General features: G+C 45.2%; 1 non-coding gene across 1 annotated transcript; it reads left to right on the plus strand.

The window, feature by feature from the left end:
- Positions 1-6850: 6850 nt before the first annotated feature.
- LOC126951845 (small nucleolar RNA SNORA51) lies at positions 6851-6982 on the plus strand. Its single transcript, XR_007724692.1, has one exon. It is a non-coding gene; the product is annotated as a small nucleolar RNA SNORA51 (small nucleolar RNA).
- The last annotated feature ends 14451 nt before the right edge of the window (positions 6983-21433 follow it).

A 21433-nucleotide genomic window follows, 5' to 3' on the forward strand; every position in this document is an offset into this window, starting at 1 on the left:
AACGGGCTATTTAATGGGAATTGAAAGCTTTAAGTCTCTTTTACTAATTAGTAGCAGATGCATTCCAGATGCTGAATGGGGACTTACAGAGGGCAATACATATATATATTAAAAATATATTCTGTAGTAATCAATCCAAATAATATCAGCATTTACATTTTTCTGCTGGCCTGTGTTATGAATAGCAATCCATCAAAGATCAAAGGAATATTCTTTTATAATCAACCATATTCATTATGCCTAATATTTTGTTTCCTCCATGGTGTAATTTAAATCATCACTTCCAAACTATTTGTTTTCCAATTACCAGGTATGATGCAGTTTTTTCAGTTATCAGGTCTATGTAGTTTTCCCCAAGGGCAAACCAGCTCTTTAAATAAATTTTCTAGTGACCCCGGGTCACTAGATTTTCCAGAATAGAGCTCTTTGGGTAAGGCAAATTAAGCAGTGGCAAACTTGGCTGGGACACTGAAGCACAGTCTCTGAGGATGCAGGGTTGTGACAGGTCTCTGAGGATGCAGGTTGAACCCTGGAAAGGGTTGGGGACTAAGGTTAAGGGTTAATGCAACCAGGAAATCTGGAGACTGTCTTCAGAGCTGCTAAGGGAGGTTTATGGCAGGGATTCCTTCCTTCCTTCCTTCCTTCCTTCCTTCCTTCCTTCCTTCCTTCCTTCTTTCTTCCTTTCTTTTTTTCTTTTCTTTCTTTCTCTCTTCCTCTTTCTCTTCTCTTCTTTCTTTCTTTCTTTCTTTCTTTCTTTCTTTCTTTCTTTCTTTCTTTCTTTCTTTCTTTCTTTCTTTCTTTCTTTCTTCTCTTTCTTCTCTTTCTTCTCTTTCTTTTCTTTCTCACTTTCTTTCTCTCTTTTTCTTTCTTTCCCTTTCCTATGGTACTGATATGGCAGGGATTTCCCTGGCAATTACCAGATGTCTTCTGGCTTCTGCAAAAGCAGCTAGAATGGGCTTGTTCTTCCTTACACCCTAGCCACACTCTGAATCTAAGGGCCCCTGTGTTCAAGGTCACTCCTCAGTGACAAGCTGCCTTCTAATGTGGTCAGTGGGTGGATGGGAGAGCGTAGGCTGGGGAACAGGACCATCAAGGGGCTCAGTTTCTTCCTCCTCACTGTTTTTGTTGTCCTGGCCTAGTTTGGGTCTTTGGTGCCAGGGATCCTGATAGAGCTCTTTTTAGTTTGTCTGGACAATGTCTGGGGTGAATACCAAGAGCCAGAGTGAGATAAGACTCCACATGTCTTGAGATGAGCTATTGGCTGAAACCCAGAGAGGGGACTAAGGCTTCTTGGAAGTTCTATGAGATCGAATGCCCTATTTAGTAGAAGGTTCAGTGTTAAAATATAAATGTAATAGTATTGAAATGTAGACGGTGTCCAGCCAAGGAAGGAAAGAAAACACTGAGGACCGTAAGTCAAAGTCTGTCTTTGCTATCCCTCATAGTAGACAAGCGGCAACAGGCAGATCACTAAATCTCCCTGTAGCTTGGTTTCCTCTCCATAAAACAGTAATAGGGTTATGGTGAGGATCACCGAGACAGCACATGTGGAAACAGAGAAATACATGCAAAGATGTTCACCATTATTAGCACTTTCTGTCTCACAGACACTTTAAAGATTGGAAAAAAGAGAAGAGCTTCTCTCAAGAAATTAGCCCAATACAAACCATTTAAGATCACTGGCAAGTACAGCATGATTTCCCACATTTTCCAAATGCTAACCTAAGAGGTCAGTGTTGGTTTTGGGGGCTGTATTAGCCAGGGTTCTCTGGAGGGACAGAAAAAATAGGATGGATGTATATATAAAGGGGAGTTTATTAAGGAGTATTGACTCAGACAATCACAAGGTCCCACAATAGGCCGTCTGCAAGCTGAGGAGCAAGGAAGCCAGTGTGAGTCCCAAAGCTGAAGAGCTTGGAGTGTTATGTTTAAGGGCAGGAAGCACCCAGCACGGGAGAAAGATGTAGACTGGGAGGCTAAACCAGTGTAGTCTTTCCACGTTCTTCTACCTGCTTTTATTCTGGTCACACTGGCAGCTGATTAGATTGTGCTTGCCCAGATTGAAGGTGTGTCTGCCTTTCCCAGACAACAGACTCAAATGTTAATCTCCTTTGGCAACACCCTCACAGACACACCCAGGAACAGTACTTTGCATCCTTCAATCCAATCAAGTTGACACAATATTAACCATCACAGGGGCATTTCAGCAACACCATCAACCCCCATATATACACCACCAGATAGTATCTCCCCCTCGCTGTTTTGCTATACAGATTGGCATGACAGTTTTTTTTTTTTTTTCTTTTCTTTTCTTCTTCAAGACAGAGTCTTGCTCTGTCACCTAGACTGGAGTGCAATGATGCGATCTCACTGTAATCTCCGCCTCCTGAATTCAAACAATTCTCCTGCCTCAGCCTCCCAAATGAGAGGTGAAGCTGGCTGGGCTTCTGGGTCTGGTGGGGACTTGGAGAACTTTTCTGTCTAGCTAAAGGATTGTAAATGCACCAATCAGCACTCTGTGTCCAGCTAAATGTTTGTAAACGCACCAATCAGCACTCTGTAAAATGGACCAATCAGCTCTCTGTAAAATGGACCAATCAGCAGGATGTAGGTGGGGTCAAATAAGGGAATAAAAGCAGGCCACCAGGGCCAGTAGCAGCAATGTGCTTGCATCCGGTTCCATGCTTGGGAAGCCTTGTTCTTTCGCTGTTCGCAATAAATCTTGCTGCTGCTTAGTCTTTGGGTCTGCGCCACCTTTATGGGCTGTAACACTCACCACAAAGGTCTGCAGCTTCACTTCTGAAGCCAGTGAGGCCATGAACCCACTGGGAGGAATGAACAACTCTGGATGCACTGTTTTTATGAGCTGTAACACTCACTGCGAAGGTCTGCAGCTTCACTTCTGAAGTCAGCGAGCCCAAGAACCCACCAGAAGGAAGAAACTCCGGACACATCTAAACATCTGAAGGAAGAAACTCCGGACATACCATCTTTAAGAACTGTAACACTCACCGTGGCTTCATTCTTGAAGTCAGTGAGACCAAGAGCCCATGGGGAAGAACCAATTCCAGACACACCAAGTAGCTGGGATTACAGGCATGCGCCATTACGCCCAGCTAATTTTTATATTTTTAGTAGAAATGGGGTTTCACCATGTTGGCCAGGCTAGTCTCCAACTCCTGACCTTGTGATCCACCATCGGCTTCTCAAAGTGCTGGGATTACAGGCGTGGTTCACCATGCCCAGCCGGCATGACCGTTTTAAACATTTTTAACACTGAGGAATGGAATGCGCATGTAGAAAAGGGAATAAAACAGCCAGGTGCTGTGGCTCACACCTGTAATCCCAGCACACTGGGAGGCCGAGGTGGGTGGATCACCTGAGGTCAGGAGTTCGAGACCAGCCAACATGGTGAAACCCCGTCTCTACTAAAAACAGAAAAAAATTGCTGGGCGTGGTGATGAACACGTGTACTAGCTACTCGGGAGGCTGAGGCAGGAGAATCTCTTGAACCTGGGGAGGTGGAGGTTGTAGTGAGTCAAGATCGTGCCATTGCACTCCAGCCTGGGCAACAAGAGCAAAACTCCATCTCAAAAAAAAAAAAAAAAAAAAGGAATAAAACATAATTTTGCCAGCTTGGGGTCCTTCGAGAAGCAGAGGCCAAGAAGGGGGTTAAATGTGCAAGGATTTTATTAAGAGAAATACCTTTGGGAAAGTAAATAGAGAGGGAATCGGAGAGGCTTTGGGGAAAGGCTAGGGCAGTCATTGTTCCCCTGTGAGTCTCATTCAGAGGGAGAGAGAGCGAGGTGGGTAGATTTGTCCTAGATTGACCTGAAGTCTAGGGAAGGTTTGGCAAAGCTGTTGGGGAGCCTCTCAGCTAAAGTTGGTGGTTGCAAGCCTCGTGTACCTCCCAGGATCTGTTCTGCCCTGCTCTACCTGTTAATCTCATTCATGAGTGGAGCAGCCTCAGGGCCAACCCCATTGTTGTAGGGGTGGAGTTGGCCTTGCCCCAATGCTGCAGTGGGGTTCTGCATGCATCTGGGCCCTCAGTCAAGTTATACTCCTTGTAATAGGAGGGCTGGGTGGTGCGTTCTCGTAGCCTCCACAGTGAATGTTCAGTGCAGTAAATATTTATAAGGCAAACACTTATCTAATTATCAGCTGGATCAAGACAGGAAATTTCAGAATATCCCTGTGTTTAGAAACAACATCCGGCTCAAACCCCTCCTTTTCCATGGAGGCAACTACTGTTCTGCCTTTTATGAATGTTGGTCACTTCTTTTGGTCACTTGCCATTCTTTGGTGTTTTGCCAATCATGCATTTATTCCTAAACAATAGTTTAGTTTTGCTTATTTTTGAACTTCATATAATGGAATTAGTATGTATGCTTTTGTGTCTTGCATTTTTGCATGATATTAATTTTAAGATTCATCTATATTATCGTGCATATCTCTAGTCTGTTTACTTTTATTGCTGTGTGTATTTCATTGTTTCAACATCTCACAGTTTGTCTAGTCCAATGTTTTTCCTGCATGGGCTATTGCAAAAAATATTGAGTATATAAGACCATCAGGATACATGTATGATGTCAAATATTTTTGTGAAAGAAAGGTCCAAAGGCCGCCAGTGTTCCCAAGAAGAACCCTGTGCTTGGTACAGGAGGTGCTGACCAGCTCACTAAGCACATTGCATGCAAGAGCTCAGAGCACACCAGACTGTCGCTGTTCCCTCTGTATTGAGCACAAGTAAACCTTTCTTAAAACTGCTTAACAGGCTGGGTGCGGTGGCTCACGCCTGTAATCCCAGCGCTTTCGGAGGCAGAGGAGGGTGGATCACCTGAGGTCAGGAATGGCAGACCAGCCTGGCCAACATGGTGAAACTGCATCTCTACTAAAAATACAAAAATTAGCCGGGCATGGTTGTGGGCGCCTGTAATCCCAGCTACTTGGGAAGCAGAGTCAGGAGAATCGCTTGAACCTGGGAGGCAGAGGTTGCAGTGAGCCAAGATCACGCCATTGCACTCCAGCCTGGGCAACAGGAACAAAACTCCATCTCAAAAACAAATGAACAAACAAAAAAAAACAAATAAAAAACAGACTGTTTAGCCATGCATGTGTCAGGCATGCCCCCAGCTTTTTGTATTTCAGAACCCATGGGGCAAGGGTCTGGGCCTAGCTTACCACAGCCCAAAAGGGCCTGTATGTGACCATGCTGCCTGGATTGGATATGAAGTGCATCTGCTAGTTGTGGGGACTGATGTCTTGCAAGGGACTGGATTTTGTGTTCTCACTTGTCTTGCTGTAAATAGATACTTGACCCTGGTGTGCATGTTGTCTGTTCTCAGTGACCTTGACTCATGCTCTGGTCTCTTCCCTGGGTGGCACTTACCTGCTTCTTGACCTTGGCCACATTCATGTCATATTTTATCCTGTGGCACCACCTGACCACCTGGTAAAACAGTTCCTGTATAAATATCCTGGTGCATGCCAGGCACAGTGGCTCACGCCTGTCTCCACAGCTATTTGGGAGGCTGAGGCAGGAGAATCGCTTGAACCCAGGAGGCAGAGGTGCAGTGAGCCAAGATCTCGCCACTGCATTCCAGCAAGTTGACAGCAAGACTCAGTCCCCCCAAAAAAAAAAAAAAAGGAAACAATTAAAATATATGAATTGGCTGGGTGCAGTGGTTCATGCCTGTAATCTCAGCATTTTAAGAGGCCCCGGCAGGCAGATCACTTGAGCTTAGGAGTTCAAGCCTGGACAACATAGTGAAACCTCGTCTGTACCAAAAAAATACAAAAATTAGCTGGGCTTGGTGGCATGTGCCTGTAGTCCCAGCTACTCAGGAGGCTGAGGTGGGTAGGATGGCTTGAGCTCTGGATGTGGAAGTTGCAGTGAGCTGGGCAATAGAGTGACACCCTGTCACAAAAAACAAACAACAAAAACAAAAATGAATTGATATTGTTAAACCTAAATCTTCCTTAAAGTTAAATTTTATGAGTTTCAAGAAAGATTTCCATTTTTGTGATTTGATATTTGAATGGAAACAAGCCACAGTTAATCTTATTCAGTGTTAGGTACAGTAAGTTCCTCTTCAAAGAGTTGGCTTGTTCAGCTTCCTTGTTCTTTGTTCTCTATTTTCAAGCCTAACTTCCTCGTTCTTTGTACCTCTTCTTGCCCCTAGTTATGGTAAATAACCTTCCAGCCAGCCCTAATCTGTAATTCACATCTATTTCCTTGATTACTTGCTCTGCAATTGTCCTTTCCATCAAAACTACCCCTCCAGCCTTTCCTGTGCCCTAACATGCCCGGACATACCTTGTGCTCTAACAAACAGCCTCTCCCTTCCTGCCTAGTTAGCCCTATTCAATTTTAAACAGTAGCCAATCAAGTCAGCTTAGATTGTGTGATTGGACTCCAGTCAATGGGGAAAGGACACAACTACAGGAACTGCTGCATTAGGGATAAAAACCCCTGCCCTACCCCACTCGGTTTGCTATCGCCATGGCCAGGAGTGCAAGCAGCACCCTTCTGCAGAAGCAAATTTGCCTTGCTGAGAAATCTTTTGTTCGAGTGCTGGTTTTCTTTATGACCCCGAGCTGTTATTTCTAACCTTCAGTAACAACCGCTAAGCAATAACCTAATTGCCCTTTTCTGTTATCCCTAGTCTCTCACCTGAGGTCCCTTTAAGTCAAAAAATCTGAGGAGAAATAATTACCTGTCAAATATGAGTGACAAATGCAAACTGTAACTGGTAGGCACTGAGTCCTTAGCTCAGTGCCAGTTTGGGTCTGATTTGTTGTTTCAGAAGCTGAAATCTTACAAGTTTTGGCCTCAAAGATTTGTGGTGCCAGCCTGCTGGTGCTCAGCACAGGATATGTTATTACCCCAACCAAACAGAAAGAGGAGGCTGAATTAACCTATCCCATATACATCTCAACCCAGGCCCTGGGACTCATCTGTATTGTCAATGGGGGGACATGGAGGGGGATTTAAAAAAAAAGAAAGGCCAGGCATGGTGGCTCATGCCTGTAATCCCAGCACTTTGGGAGGCTGAGGCAGGTGGATCACCTGAGGTCAGGAGTTCAAGACCAGCCTGGCCAACATGGTGAAACCCTGTCGCTACTGAAAATACAAAAATATTAAGTGGGTGTGGTGGCACATGCCTGTAATCCCAGCTCCTTGAGAGGCTGAGGCAGGAGAATCACTTGAACCTGGGAGGCAGAGGTTGCAGTGAGCCGAGATTGCGCCACTGCACTCCAACCTGGATGATAGAGCGAGACTCTGTCTCAAAAAAAAAAAAATGATTGATGGCACTACTCACCGCCTACAGTGGTTTGATCAGAAAGTACACCACTTGCATGCATAAGTTTAGATGCAATTTTTGAAGCCTATGTGTTTATTGAGTAATTATGACAGATGGAGAAAAAGTGACATGTTATTACTAGTAGTAAGTTAAATTCTTGTCTAAAATTGTTCAAAACATGTGAAGCACAATTAAATTATTCTGAAGCAATATTTTTTTAGAAAGCAGGATTTTCTTTCGGTGTGATTACGCTCTGTTAATTACTCTCTTATTCTATGTTTAGAATGAAAAGGTGGGCGTCATTACCAAGTGCAGCTGGATTAACAATAACAGCCCGCCCACAAAAGAAGGGGAGGACTTGTCTTAGACCCTATTAGGATCACAAGGCCTTTGTAAGTATGCCAATCAGACTTCCTTGAACCTTGGAGACATCTCTGAGAAATAAATATTCTGTCACTCTGAAAACATTCCTGAGGTGGGTCAAGCATGACCTAATCATAACACAATGGATTCCTTTTATGACCAACAGGAGAAAACACTCCATGGTAAAATGAATGCCTTGCACTATCTACATTCATTTAAATTTGAAAGCCTGGGAAATTCACTACCCGGCATGGATGAGTCACCCACTAACGAAAATAGCATGAAATACACGCTGGTAACTGCCAGTGACTTCTTTCCATTCATTTTTAGGGAAGCTCCAAGAGACAGTTTCCTCTTGGGACTTTTTTTCTGTGTATCTGCTTAAAAATTGTTAAAAGAGATTTTCTGGAAATTGTATTTTGCGATTTGCTCCTGTCTTTCTCCTTTTCCTTCTCCTTCTTTTCCTCCTCCTTTCCTCCTCTTTATTCTCTTCTTTTCCTTCTCTTTGGGCATTTCCATTTAAATTTAGGTGCAACATTCTGTGCAATCTAGGACCGCTCTTGGTGTGGGAATTGAATTTGGGTCACAGGTGGAGGCTTTAGCCTTACGATGATGAAAAGAATATTGCAGTAGCATTTAGAAGAACTAGATTGGTTCTGTTTTAAGTAACAGCACTGGAATTGCAACTCAGGTTTTCTGATTTCAAACCTTGTACTCTTTCAAACACACCATTATTTCTTCTGTTGATTTTTGTCCTGAGATCATTGTATCATTTAGATATCAAATTTTTTAAATTAATTATGTTTTTGAGACTGAATCTTGCTCTGTCACCCAGGCTGGAGTGCAGTGGCATGATCTTGGATCACTGCAACCTCTGCCTCCCGGGTGTAAGAAATTCTCCTGTCTCATCCTCCCAAGTAGCTGGGACTACAGGTGCATGCTACCACACCCAGCTAATTTTTGTATTTTTAGTAGAGACGAGGTTTCACCATATTGATCAGGCTGGTCTCAAACTCCTGACCTCAGGTAATTCACCCACCTCAGCCTCCCAAAGTGCTGGGATTACAGGTGTAAGCCACTGCACCCAACCTGGATATCAAATTTAATAGGCAACTACTAAATATTGTGGGGTTTACCACTTGGAGAAAGTAGATTAGGATAACAGGGTATAAGAGAAAGTAGATGAGGATAACAGTTTTCCTGGGACAGGTGGGTTAGGGTTGGGGTATATTCAGAATAGTTATTCCCTGAATCAGTTGTATTACTCAGAAATGCCTATTTTGGCTTCACCAGAAGGAAGGCAAAGGTGAAGTCTGGAGAGAAAGAGAAGAAAAAATATGTTAGAATAAACAAAATGAAGGTGTGTGAGTTGAGTGTCCCCCAAAGAGATATGTTGAAGTCCTAACCTCTGGTACCTATGAATGTGATCTTATTTGGAAATAGGATCTTTGCAGATGTGATCAAGATAAAATGAGGTTGTACTGGAGAAGGGTGGACTCTAATCCAATGACTGGTATTCTTATAAAAAGAAGGAAACTTAGACATGGAGAAAACATCATGTGATGATGGAGGCTTGGGGTGATGTGTCTACAAGTCAAGGAATAGCAAACAGGGAACTACCCAGGCTGGGCGCAGTGGCTCACGCCTGTAATCCCAGCACTTTAGGAGGCCAAGGTAAGAGGTTAGCTTGAGGTCAGGAGTTGGAGAACAGCCAGGACAACACAGTGAGACCATATCTCTATAAAAAATAAAAATAAACTAACTGGATGTGGTGGCACACGCCTGCAGTCCTAGCTACTTGGGAGGCTGAGGTGGGAGGACTGCTTGAGCCCAGGTTGAGGCTGCAGTGAACCATGATTGCACCACTGCACTCCAGCCTGAGTGACAGAGCATGACCCTGTCTCAAACAACAACAACAACAAAAACAAAACCAAACAATAAACTATCAAAAACTAGCAACAGGTGAGAAAGGATGGAAGGATCGCAGGATCTCGCTTAGAGTCTTCAGGGAGAGTATGGCTTGCTGACACTTTAAGTTAAAACTTTTAGTTTCCAGAACTGTAAGACAGTGAGTTTCTGTTGTTTTAGGCTACCTAGTTTGTACTTTGTTACAGTAGCTCTAGGAAATTAATAGAGAGAATTAGAAATGCAAGTTGAAAAAAATCCGTGGAATTGGTTGAAGTGACTCAAGACTATGAAAGAATCATGCTGTGTTTATACTTAGATCTCTCAGATTCATTTCTTTATCGACTTGCATTTTACAATACTACAGGAAGAAAACACCTAGATTAGGTTTCCTAGGTTTTTTGATAACAGGGAAATCTTCTTTCTCAGTAACCATCAGCAAACATAGGAAGAGAATCTTGTATCTAAGAAAACGGAATATGCAAACATTAATTTTTTTTTTTTTTTTTTTGAGATGGAGTCTTGCTCTGTTGCCCAGGCTGGAGTGTGCAGTGGTGCAATCTCGGCTCACTGCAAGCTCTGCCTCTCGGGTTCATGCCATTCTCCTGTATCAGCTTCCCGAGTAGCTGGGACTACAGGCACCCGCCACCACGCCGGCTAATTTTTTTTGTATTTTTAGTAGAGATGGGGTTTCACCGTGTTAGCCAGGATGGTCTCGATCTCCTGACCTTGTGATCTGCCGGTCTCAGCCTCCCAAAGTGCTGGGATTGCAGGTGTGAGCCACTGTGCCCAGCCTACTTTTTAAAAAAATATATATTTTTGAGACAAGCTCTCACTCTGTTGCCCATGCTGGAGTGCAGTGGTATGATCATGGCTTACTGCAGTCTTAAATTCCTATGTTCAAGTGACCTCCTTGTCTCAGCCTCCCAAGTAGCTGGGACTACAGGCATGTGTCACCACTCAGCTATTTTAAATTTTTAAATTTTTTTGTAGAGATGGAATCTCACTATGTTGCCCAGGCTAGGCTTGAACTTCTGGCCCCAATTGATCCTTCTGCTTCAGTCTCCTAAAGCACTGGGATTACAGGCATGAGCCACTGAGTTTGTCTAATGCTATTTCTTGACTTCAGTTTTAGCTATTATTTATTGTCATTCCCCTATTGTAGAAAAAGAGGCTTTAGCTCTTGTAACCATAATACCTTTGTCTTCTTTCTCTACTCCCAATACTAGTATTTAGTTTCCAAACTCATTGTCAGAAGTATAGATCTTTTCTCAATACATTCATGCATATATACACACACACACACAAACACACACACACACAAAAACAGAAATTGGTGAGAACAAGTGACCTGATCGAATAAGAGTGGAAGACATGAAAAGACATTTCACAAAAAAGAAATACAAATGTTAAAACATTTATGAAAACACGTTAAATCCAATTCGTAATTAGATGAATGCAAATTAAACTGAATTGACCATTTTTCACTGCTCAGATTAGCAAAATCTAAAAGTTTTACAATGCATTCTTGGCAAAACTGTTGAGAAACAGGCTTTTCCATGCATTGCTCTTGTGATTGCACATGTTATAAAAGAATCTCTATGTAGGGAAATTTGATAATATCCCCCAAATTACGAATGCATTTATTCTGTGACCTGAAACTCCTACTTTTTGACCATTTATCCTAGAGATATACTTACATAGCATCAGGAGTATATAAAATTATTTGTCACATTAAGGAACATTAGAAAGAAAATAGGCCGTATGTGGTGGCTCACACTTGTAATCCCAGCACTTTGGGAGGCTAAGGCGGGCAGATCACGAGGTCATGAGATCGAGACCATCCTGACTAACATGGTGAAACCCTGTCTCTACTAAAAATACAAAAAATTAGCCAGGCATGGTGCAGGCGCCTGTAGTCCCAGCTACTTGGGAGGCTGAGGCAGGAGAATGGCATGAACCTGGGTGGCAGAGCTTGCAGGGAGCCAAGATCATGCCACTGCACTCCAGTCTGGGTGACAGAGCAGGACTCTGTCTCAAAAAACAAATAAATAAACAAAAAAGAAAATAGTAAATAATGATGTGTGTGTGGAAGATGGTGGTCAGGATGGATGGAGACATGGATGAAAACAGATTTTTTATGTTATTAAAAACTATATGAATGTACTGCCTATTGTAATTCATACATAATATATTCTTATGCAAATGAATAGCTTATCTGTTAAAATACAAGTTGATAAATATCAATAGTCTTCTATCTCTCCATACCCACCCATCCATCCATCCATCCATCCATCCAGTTTGAGACATTGCTGATATTTGTTCTGGATTTCTTGTCCTCTTTCCTCCCTCTCCATTCTGGATGACTTGTCTTCTAGTCTTGTTTTATAGTTGTTTTAGAGAGTCTGCCCAGGTATAGTGTCTTACACCTGTAATCCTAGTGCTTTCAGAGTCTAAGGCAGGAGGATCACTTGAGGCCAGGAGTTCAAGTACAGCCTGAACAACATAGTGAGACCCTGTCTCTACAAAAAAATATAAAAATTAGCTGATGTGGTGTGTGCCTACAATCCTAGCTACTCAGGAGGCTGAGGTGGGAAGATTGCTTGATCCCAGGAGTTTGAGGCTGCAGTGAGCTATGATCACATCATTGCATTCCAGACTCCAGCCCGGGTGACAGAGAAAGGTCTCCTAACCATCATTTTCAGAATTTCCATTGTCTCTCCTCTGTGCTAGACTCTGTTTATTAAACCCTATGTCTTATTTTCCTTAGTATTCTCCCTTGTTTGGGTAGAGGCTGTTTTCCAGTGCTTATAGAGATTTGGCATGTAAAGAAAAAAAGTTTTTATTCTGTCCTCACATTGGAGAGAGAGAGAGAGATATATATATATATAGTCTCTAGGCTGCATATGATTTCTGCTATGAATTCTGAAGTCATTGCTTCATCATTTTCTAGATTTCAGTGTTCCTGAAAGGACACAAAGATAGATGTGTACCCGCCCCCCACCCGCTACACCCTTGTTCTGCTCTCTAATCTTTGCACATACCAGAGATTTCATAAGTTCTGTGAGTACCTGGTTTTCTGCACGTACCAGAGATTTTGTTTTGCACATACCAGAGATTTTGTAAGTTCTGAGGCAAGGTCACAAGACGTGTTTAAGTAAGATAAACTCTTGCTGCCATAAACCTGCTCTCCCGCCTCAAAGTTTGAACCAAAATATCAGAAATGGCAGGAACCAATCATAGTTAGCCAAATCGCCTTGTTCAAACACTAGCCAATCATATATCTGATTTGTATAATAACTCTATGCCCACTTTTCTTAGACTATATAACATTGTTCGGAGCTGAGTGGGGGAGCTCTCCTGTCCGTCTTGTTTCACGAGCGAGGGAGAGTTCCAGGTTCGAACCTGTAATAAAGATCCTTGCTGCTTAGCTTTGACTCTGGACTCTGGTGGTCTTCTTCGGGGAATAAACGGTCTGGGCATAACAAATGGGGGCTCGTCCGGGATTTCCCCCAAGCCCACCAGACCCCCAAGTCAACGGATCTTAATCTGTAGGTAAGCCGGCTTTGTCACTGTCTCTGTCTTTGTCTCTGTCTGTCTCCCTGAAATTTCGCGAAATCCGTAATCTGTAATCTGTATTGGTCTGTTCTGTAAGTGGCACGGTCTTGGCGGACGCGCTAGAAGACAGCCACTCGGGACTGGTGGGAGACGTTCCCCAGTGCCCATCTGGGGGCCTCCATCCTTGGTTGCCCCGTCTGACTCAGGTCGGAAGTCCGACACGCGCTCGCGAATGCTCATTGTTATTACTGTCTGTCCGTTATTGTTAAGTGTTAAGTGTAAGCCCAAAACGAAACATAAAACCTTTTCTTCCCCTTCCAGGACCGGACCTGTCGGATACTCCCCTCTGCTTCACACTCATTTTCGTCCCCCCTTCTCTTTGTAGGAGCAGTCCAAAGATGGGCAACAACCAGAGCACGCCGCTCTCACTCCTTGTTACCAATTTTAAGGATGTGAAGGCTCGGGGGCGTAACTTAAGCGTAGAACTAAAGAAGGGAAAGCTAGTTACTTTCTGCCGTTCGGAGTGGCCCTCTTTCGGCGTAGGGTGGCCCTCCGAAGGAACTTTCTGTCTCTCTATTATTACTAAGGTAAAAACTAAGATTTTCCTGCCAGGGCAGTCAGGACATCCTGACCAAATTCCTTATATTCTAGTGTGGCAGGATCTTGTGGAAAACCCACCACCCTGGATAACTCCATTCATCCCTGAGCCCTGCAAAGTCCTAGTAACGCGACCTACAAGACAAAAGACTCCCTCTGCTCCCTCGGCCCCTGTGCTGCCGGACAGCCAGGACCCCCTAACGTTAGAACCCACATTTCCCCCACCATATCCGCACCTTATCCCGCAGGACTCAGTCCCCCAGGGTGGTGCTTCCATAGAGGGAAACCGAGAAGCGGAAGCAGCCGAGAGCGAAAGTAACCTGGGGGGGCCGGCCGGCCGAACACGAGGCCGCATACAGCGGGACCAAGCTTCCCGACTCCCTGACTCCACTGTAGCCCTGCCTCTCAGAGAAATAGGATCGCTCGATGATACCGGGCTCTCCCGTCTCATGTATTGGCCTTTTTCCACCAGTGATTTATACAATTGGAAGTCCCAAAATGCTCGGTTCTCAGATAATCCCAAAGATCTAACCTCGTTGTTAGACAGTGTCATGTTTACTCACCAGCCGACCTGGGATGACTGTCAACAGCTCCTCCGAATCCTGTTCACAACGGAGGAGCGGGAAAGAATCCAAGTTGAGGCCAGAAAACTGGCTCCAGGAGATGATGGCCAGCCAACTGCAAATCCTGACCTCATTAATGCGGCTTTCCCTTTGACCTGGCCCAGATGGGACTACAACACGGCAGAAGGTAGGGGACGACTGCTCATTTATCGCCAGACTCTAATGGCGGGTCTCCGGGCTGCAGCTCGCAAGCCCACCAATTTGGCTAAAGTATATTCTGTGTTACAAGGTAAGACAGAAAGCCCCGCTGTGTATTTAGAGAGATTAATGGAAGCCTTCAGACAGTTTACCCCTATGGACCCGGAAGCACCGGAAAATCAGGCAGCGGTAGTAATGTCCTTTGTAAACCAGGCAACACCAGATATTAAAAGAAAACTCCAGAAATTAGAAGGTTTAGAGGGAAAGCAGATTCAGGACCTCCTTCAGATGGCCCAGCGAGTTTATAATAATAGGGATACTCCAGAAGAAAAACAGTTCAAGGCAACCAAAGAAATGACCAAAGTCTTAGTAGCAGCTTTCCCCCAGGCAGGAAATGGCCAAAACAGAAAGCAGAAAAAGCAAGGCCCTAGGCAAGGATTAGAAAAAGATCAGTGTGCTTATTGCAAGGAACGTGGCCACTGGATTAAGGACTGCCCAAAGAAATGGAGACCAGCTAACCCTACCTCCGTACTCGTTACCCAGGACTCTGACTAGGGAGGACGGGGTTCGGACCCCCTCCCCGAACCCAGGGTAACTTTGCAAGTGGAGGGGTCCCCAGTTCGCTTCTTGGTCAATACTGGGGCGGAACGCTCAGTCCTAACCAAACCAATTGGAAAAATGTCTAAGAAAACATCCTGGGTGCACGGGGCCACAGGCATCAAAAAATACCCCTGGACAACCCAGAGGACTGTAGACTTAGGAACGGGAAAAGTCTCCCATTCCTTCCTAGTCATCCCAGAGAGCCCCTGCCCCCTACTAGGGAGGGACTTGCTGACAAAGATGGGGGCCCAAATCCACTTTGAGCCAGAAGGGCCCAAGATAACTGATTCCCAAAACAGGCCAATATCTATCCTGACTCTCACCTTAGAAGATGAGTACCGACTCCATCAAGAGCAAAAGCCCCCCGATCAGGGAATTGACTCTTGGCTCCAGTGTTTCCCTGAAGCGTGGGCAGAAACTGGGGGCTTGGGTCTAGCTAAACATCGACCTGCCATATTTGTGGAAGTTAAGCCAGGGACGGACCCGGTTCGGGTTCGGCAATATCCTATGCCCCTGGAGGCAAGAGAAGGAATTACGCCCCATATCCGCCGACTCCTAGACCAGGGAGTCCTACGGGCTTGCCACTCATCCTGGAATACTCCACTGTTACCTGCTCGTAAACCCAACAGTACGGACTACAGGCCAGTACAGGATTTAAGAGAAGTTAATAAAAGGGTCATGGACATACATCCCACTGTGCCCAATCCATACACCCTTCTGAGTGCCTTACATCCCAAAAAACAGTGGTATACCGTTCTTGATCTAAAAGACGCTTTCTTCAGCCTTCCTCTGGCTCCCAAAAGTCAAGAACTCTTTGCATTTCAATGGACGGATCCTGAGAGGGGCATCAACGGTCAGCTAACATGGACCAGACTGTCACAAGGGTTCAAGAACTCGCCAACCCTGTCCGATGAAGCCCTTCATGAAGATCTGGGTGAGTACCGGCGGCAACACCCTGAAATAACTCTTTTGCAATATGTTGATGATCTCTTAATAGCGGCCAGGTCCCCGGAAACTTGTGTTCAAGGGACTGAGGACCTCCTGAAGACTCTGGGGGAGCTAGGCTACCGAGCCTCAGCAACAAAGGCTCAGATCTGCAAGTCGGAGGTAACTTATCTGGGGTACCTATTAAAGGGGGGGCAACGCTGGCTAACCAAAGCCCGAAAAGAAACAGTCCTACGCATCCCTAGACCCCAGTCAACACGGCAAGTGAGAGAATTCCTGGGGTCGGCAGGGTTCTGTAGGTTATGGATACCAGGATTTGCTGAGTTAGCCAAGCCCCTATACCAGGCAACAAAGGAACGGCAGCCCTTCAATTGGACGGAAGAGGCTGAGCTGGCCTTTCAACAAATCAAAACTGCCTTATTATCAGCCCCCGCGCTGGGGCTCCCTGATGTCTCCAAGCCCTTCCACTTATACGTGGATGAAAGTAAGGGTGTTGCAAAAGCCGTGTTAACACAGTACCTAGGCCCCTGGCAGAGGCCAGTTGCCTATTTGTCAAAAAAATTAGATTCAGTGGCTGCTGGCTGGCCACCCTGCCTGCGGATAATCGCAGCGACCGCCCTAATGGTCCGAGACGCTGATAAACTTATCATGGGGCAAGAGTTGCGCGTTATAACCCCGCATGCCATTGAAGGCGTCCTCCGGCAGCCACCGGACCGATGGATGAGTAACGCCCGGCTCACCTACTATCAAGGACTGCTGTTAAACCCCCTCAGAATAACTTTTCTGCCCCCAACCTCTTTAAACCCTGCTTCACTGCTGCCAAATCCAGACTTGGACGCCCCGTCCCATGAGTGCACTGAGATACTGGCTCAGGTGCATGGGGTGCGGGAGGACCTGCAAGATCATCCGCTCCCCGACACAGAACTCACCTGGTTCACTGATGGCAGCAGCTATGTCCACCAAGGCCAGCGGTATGCAGGAGCGGCTGTAACGTCAGAGACTGAGGTAATATGGGCGGAACCCTTGCCTCCAGGGACATCGGCCCAAAGAGCCGAACTGATAGCCCTTACACAGGCCCTCACCCTAGGGGCAGAGAAAAAACTAACAGTATACACGGATAGCCGCTATGCTTTCGCTACTGCGCACATACATGGGGCCATCTACAGAGAAAGGGGACTATTAACAGCCGAAGGCAAAGAAATAAAAAACAAGCAAGAGATCCTAGCTCTATTAACTGCTTTGTGGAAACCAAAGAAATTGGCTATCGTACATTGCCCTGGGCATCAGAAACCAACTACGCCAATTGCTCGAGGCAACTTCTTAGCCGACCAAACCGCAAGGAGCATAGCAAAAGCTCCCAGTCAGCTCCTCGCGCTCCAGCTCCCCGATCCTGGCCCGCGAAATTTGCCATGCTTTCCCGACTATACCGAACAGGATCGCGAATGGATGAACACGCTTCCCCTAAAACAGGTTAAAAATGGGTGGTGGACTGATATAAATGACCAAACCATCCTACCAGAAAAATTAGGACGGCAGGTGTTGGAACACATCCACCGGACAACCCACCTGGGTGCCTGGTGAATGATGGACTTAATCAGGCACGCCAAGTTTAGAATCAGGAGCATAGCTGAACTGGCCAGCGATGTCACAACAAATTGCAAAGCCTGCCAACTAAACAACGCTTGCCCCCAAACCCAGACCACCGCAGGAATTAGGTGTAGAGGAACTAGGCCTGGTATCTATTGGGAAATAGACTTTACTGAGATAAAGCCTGGAAAATATGGGTATCAGTACTTACTTGTCTTTGTAGATACTTTTTCAGGATGGACAGAAGCGTTCCCAACTAAGAGAGAAACTGCTCAGGTTGTAGCAAAGAAAATTTTGGAAGAAATCCTCCCCAGGTATGGCTTTCCCATCCAAATAGGGTCAGACAATGGACAGCCTTCGTTGCTAAGGTAAGTCAGGATTTGGCTTCCATTCTGGGGGCAAATTGGAAATTACATTGTGCTTATAGGTCCCAAAGCTCAGGACAGGTAGAAAGGATGAATCGGACTCTGAAGGAGACCTTAACTAAATTGACCATGGAGACTGGCGCTAATTGGGTAGTACTTCTCCCCTACGCTCTGTTCCAGGCCCGAAATACCCCTTACAGACTAGGCCTCACACCATATGAAATCATGTATGGCAGACCCCCACCCCTGGTCCCCAGTCTAAAAGATGACTTACTCAAACCTGAAACTGAAAATGTCTCTGAGCTCCTGTTCTCCTTACAAGCCTTACAGAAAATTCACCAGGAAATTTGGCCCAGACTACGAGAACTGTACGAGGCAGGACCTCCGCCGACGCCTCATCCGTTCCAGCCGGGAGACTGGGTCCTAGTCAAGCGCCACTGGCAAGAAACTCTTCAACCCAGGTGGAAAGGACCACTGCAAGTACTCCTGACTACTCCCACCGCTCTCAAAGTAGAAGGCATTGCTTCGTGGATCCACTACACACACGTCAAACCAGTGGACCCAACATCCGACCTTCTCGAGCCGTCTGGAGCACCGGTTACATGGACTGTAGACAAAGCTAAGAACAATCCCTTAAAGCTAACTCTGCGCCGTCATCCCCATGGCCGTAACCATGTCTAGCTTACCTATGCTTTTATGCCTTATGCATCTGACTCTCCTCACTGCTGCGCCGTCTAATCCCTATGTCTGAAGGTTCTGGCTCTATGAGAACAAAACTCACCCCGGGGAAACCCCCCAAGTGGGTAAACTGCTAGCTAGCGCAGACTGCCCCCCCTCAGGGTGTAATACTATAGTTTACCTCAATTTCACTAGGTTCCAGATTGCCCAATCAGCAATACCCATGATCTGTTTTGAATACGATCAAACTGAATATAATTGTAAAAATTATTGGTGGCACCAGAGTGCAGGTTGTCCATATAGCTACTGTAAGACGCACTCTGTCCGATACTGGAGAGAACGACAAGGGTGGTATTTTTACAAAACTGAGTCTCCCATCACTTACACTTGGATAATTAGAGACCCATGGGACTCTCGGTGGACAACCCCACAACATAGGGGAGTATATTACTCATCAACTAGTACCTGGCCCAGTAGCCATTTATATCTGTGGAGAAGTCTAGTCCAGATTCAACCCTTAATCCACACACAAATCCACAGGCAAGAAACCAAGCTATCACAAGACTTGCAGCCCTTCTCCTGGCTAACTCTATTACGGGGAGGGCTAGCATTCACCAACCTCACTGGTTTAGGCGACCTGTCCTCTTGCTTTATGTGTGCAACCCTAGGAAGACCACCATTAACGGCTGTTCCTCTATCCTCCCCTCCCACAAACTATACAGGTTTTAACTCATCGATAGTCACGATACCCGATGTGGCCCTGTACCGTGACCCATACCAAGAGAAATACCCCTATTGTTATTCGGCATTTAGCAACAGCCTCTGTAACCAATCGGCTACATACCCTAATAGTCCCATATATGCTCCCCCTGGTGTGTTCTTCTGGTGTAATATGACTCTGTTAAAAACTCTGTCCAAAAGCATCTCTGACGGACAGTTGTGTATCCCTGTTACACTAGTTCCCCGACTGACACTGCTAACCCCGGCAGAGTTCATAGGCTGGGCAGGGACCGCCCCAACTAAAACTGCGCGACATAGACGAGCAGTTTTTCTACCACTAATTGCCGGAATATCCTTAACCACCTCTGTCGTCGCAGCTGGGTTAGCAGGAGGGGCCCTACAACACTCCATGATAGAAAACGACAAGCTGTTACAACAATTCTCTGTTGCTATGGAAGACTCCGCCTATTCCCTAGCCTCCCTTCAGCGGCAGCTCACCTCCCTAGCACAGGTCACCCTTCAAAACCGCAGAGCCTTAGACTTACTCACGGCTGAGAAAGGAGGTACCTGTATGTTCCTCAAAGAAGAATGCTGTTTCTATATAAATGAGTCAGGGTTAGTTGAGGAAAGAGTCCAACGCCTACACGAACTAAGCTTAGAAATGAAAAAGCAACAATTCACTACAGCCGCTAACAATTGGTGGAGCTCTTCAATGTTTTCCCTTCTGGCACCCCTTTTAGGCCCCCTAATGTCTTTACTACTTCTATTCACTATAGGCCCCTGTGTGGTAAATAAAATTTTACAATTTGTCAGAGAAAGGTTTGATACCATCCAACTAATGGTCCTCCGTAGCCATCACCAGCCTCTCCTGCACCCAGAAAGTGAGGCTATATTATAAGACTCTGGAAATCCAAGATTGGACATCCAGTTGCTTATGAGAAGGGAGAAATGAAAGGACACAAAGATAGATGTGTACCCGCCCCCCACCCGCTACACCCTTGTTCTGCTCTCTAATCTTTGCACATACCAGAGATTTCATAAGTTCTGTGAGTACCTGGTTTTCTGCACGTACCAGAGATTTTGTTTTGCACATACCAGAGATTTTGTAAGTTCTGAGGCAAGGTCACAAGACGTGTTTAAGTAAGATAAACTCTTGCTGCCATAAACCTGCTCTCCCGCCTCAAAGTTTGAACCAAAATATCAGAAATGGCAGGAACCAATCATAGTTAGCCAAATCGCCTTGTTCAAACACTAGCCAATCATATATCTGATTTGTATAATAACTCTATGCCCACTTTTCTTAGACTATATAACATTGTTCGGAGCTGAGTGGGGGAGCTCTCCTGTCCGTCTTGTTTCACGAGCGAGGGAGAGTTCCAGGTTCGAACCTGTAATAAAGATCCTTGCTGCTTAGCTTTGACTCTGGACTCTGGTGGTCTTCTTCGGGGAATAAACGGTCTGGGCATAACATTCCCACTGAAATCTGATGCCAGTCTGATTCCTGATTCTTTGTACTTGATGTGTTTTTTTGGTTTGCTTTTTTTTTTTTTTTTTTTTAACCCTTCTCTGCAAGTTCTGAGGGTCTTCTTTTTGTCCCTGGTATTCTGAAACGTCATTGCAATGAGGCTCGGTGTAGTTTCCCTCTCATTTGTAGTGCTTGTTTTTAGGGGACTCCTTTTGATCTGGAAAGTGGCTTTCCTTAGTTGGAAACAATTGTTGCTGTTTTGTCTAGCATCACTTTCTCATGTTAAAACTTAGTTTCCTTTCTCTGGAATTCCTATTACTCAGCTTAAATCCTAAATTGATCTTTTAATATTTGTTACTTGTTCTGTGTTCATATCTTTGCCTTTTGCTCTACCTTATGGGAGATTTCCATGGCATTATGTTTCAACCTTCCTATTGAAGTATTTACTTCCACTTCCATATTTTTAATTTCTAAGAGCTTTCTGAATGTTTCTTTTTATACCTTCTGGCAAGAAAAGGATTAGCAGCTGGTTTGTAACTTACTCTACTTGACTTGGAAATGCCAGGGGAAAAAAAAAAAAAAAAG

The sequence above is a fragment of the Macaca thibetana genome, chromosome 3 (assembly GCF_024542745.1).
Source record: "Macaca thibetana thibetana isolate TM-01 chromosome 3, ASM2454274v1, whole genome shotgun sequence".
In the NCBI taxonomy this organism is placed as follows: domain Eukaryota; kingdom Metazoa; phylum Chordata; class Mammalia; order Primates; family Cercopithecidae; genus Macaca; species Macaca thibetana.